The sequence below is a fragment of the Nerophis lumbriciformis genome, linkage group LG16, assembly GCF_033978685.3.
Source record: "Nerophis lumbriciformis linkage group LG16, RoL_Nlum_v2.1, whole genome shotgun sequence".
Classification (NCBI taxonomy): domain Eukaryota; kingdom Metazoa; phylum Chordata; class Actinopteri; order Syngnathiformes; family Syngnathidae; genus Nerophis; species Nerophis lumbriciformis.
Window position 1 is genome coordinate 9,059,599 of NC_084563.2, and position 2,500 is coordinate 9,062,098.

Consider the following 2,500-nt stretch of genomic DNA (forward strand, 5'->3'; position numbering starts at 1 on the left):
ATAATTGCCAACACAGAATTTTTTTTTTTTATGTTTTTGTTAATCAATTAAGAATTGTTACAAATACGATTTGCGGTTAATTTTAAAATCAATTGGGGGTTTTTTTGGACACCCCTAAAAGTTACTCGTTGCTTTAGCAAAATGTAATTTGATTACAAACCGAATTATTTATTAATACATTTAATTAATTGGAAGGGAATGCAAATGATGCGCTAAAAAAACAATATTTACTACATTCTATTTGGCATATGCAGTCAAGAGACGTTTCATGAGAGAAGATTGTGTGTTTGTGCCTGTTGCTAAGTGACGTGCGCTCTGAGCAGGATTTGCTAGCTTTGTTAGCTCTGATAGAATCCTTTCACCGGATTGTGTTAGCGCTAGTTAATAAAGAGATTGGAGGTCCTTCGATGGCTGTCATATCTTATTTTTGACAAACAAGATATTGTAGGATGACAAGCTTGTCACTTCAATTAATGATTTGTTGTTCATTATTCCATTGTAGTAGTAGTGTGTACGTGTGCCTAATGTACATGTTGTTTGCTGTGTGATGTTGCTTCCTTCTATTTGATTTCAAGTTCATTTTAGTGTGGTGCTGGTTGTTGCTTTCACTAGTAAAAAAATACTTCCGGCGTTGAATTTTGCCGAGTTTGAAACAATGAGATACTCTCGCATCCCATTAAATATAATATTAAACACAGCAAATAGTCCATTGCTTGTTTGTAATCCTACCCTTAGTCAAGTTCTCAGACGTCGATCCTTGTTAAGAACCTCAATAGAACATTTTCTTAGGATGCAATTTATGGTGTTTCTGTACATAAATCAATGCATGCTCATGTGGGTTTTACGGATAATTAACCAGATCGATACATCCACTTATCCTTTGTGGCCACTTCATTAGGGACAACTGCACAATCTTAACACTGTCTAGGTATGGATGAAAAGGGGGTAAGGGATATGTACCTTGCACTTTTTGAACTCACAAAAATAATGTTACATTATTGAATAGAGACAAGTCAAACACTAGCGCCAAGCGGAAAACAGTCGTTCAGGCTAAGTCTTGCCCCCTTAGGCCGCACACAAGCTAAATTATTGGCTTTCTGGGACTGCCTACTTATCATCGTGACAATGATTGACAGCAGGCAGCAGCTGACCAATCAGGGGTCAGATGCGAGGGAAGAGCGAGTTGGCCTCCACGCTGCAATATGAATGTTAAACAAGTGAGGCGAATAAAAAAGCCAAGCAAGAGGATTCCAGTCCACTCAAACGTCGTTATGTTGTTGACCAAGACTTGCGCTGAGGGAATAAGAATGCAAATTATAGCTAAAGTGTTTGCGATTCCTGGTAGCGCGTTTTAGTCTTTTGTTCCAGCCGACATGGTTCAATTCCAAGGAAAACGTTCAACTAAATCAAAACGCTGTCATGTCTGTGTGATCATGTTTCGTTTTAGTAATGTTCGGTTTAAATTTTTGACTTTTTGTGCACTTTTGTTTTGTTTTGTCACCATAGCAACCATTAGTTTCACCTGTCACGTCACGCACCTGTTCCACGTTTGGACTCATTGTGCACTCTTGTCACCATAGCAACCATTAGTTTTCACCTGTCACGTCACGCACCTGTTTCACGTTTTGAGTCACGCACCTGCTTTCACTAATCATGTCCATAGTATTTAAGTTCATTCATTTTCTGTTGTTCGTGCTGACGACCTACTGTCAAGGCTTGGTCCGGGGTGTTTGCTTTTCCGGGATGCAGCGGAAAGTTGGCACGGGCGAGACGGGAACCAAGGTACATGATTTATTTATTAAAAAAAGATCAAACAAAAAGCGCACCCCATATATGCTTCTGCACACCCTTATGATCCTTGCTGCTCCTTTTTCATGCCGGTTCCATGCCAAGTAAGTTTTTGTTTCTCAAGCCACAGTTAATGTTTTGTTTATTTGTTCATAGTTTCCGCCACTGTGCGTGCTTTTCATTTGTACTTTTTTGCTATAGTCTTTTGGTTTCATAGCTTATTCTCCGCCATTGTGCGCGCTTTTTTTTGGATCTTTTTTTAATAAATAAATCATGTACCTTGGTTCCCGTCTCGCCCGTGCCAACTTTCCGCTGCATCCCGGAAAAGCAAACACCCCGGACCAAGCCTTGACAGTAGGTCGTCAGCACGAACAACAGAAAATGAATGAACTTAAATACTATGGACATGATTAGTGAAAGCAGGTGCGTGACTCAAAACGTGAAACAGGTGCGTGACGTGACAGGTGAAACTAATGGTTGCTATGGTGACAAAACAAAACAAAAGTGCACAAAAAGTCCAAAATTTAAACCGAACATTACTAAAACAAAACATGATCACACAGACATGACAAACGCAATCTTGAAAAACCAAAGTTATTAATTTGACTTTTGTTATTTTGTACAAAAATCATGATTGAGCAATTTGTTTTCTAATCATTAAATAATGCTATGTGGTAACAGTAGAAGAGAAAGTCAAACACAAATAAAAATA

The 2,500-nt window shown here is 38.7% G+C and overlaps 1 protein-coding gene across 2 annotated transcripts in view; it reads left to right on the plus strand.

Moving 5' to 3' along the window:
* The window catches only part of LOC133616971 (teneurin-3), a 745,483-nt gene that overhangs the window by 444,684 nt on the left and 298,299 nt on the right, over positions 1-2,500 (plus strand). The window lies entirely within an intron of this gene.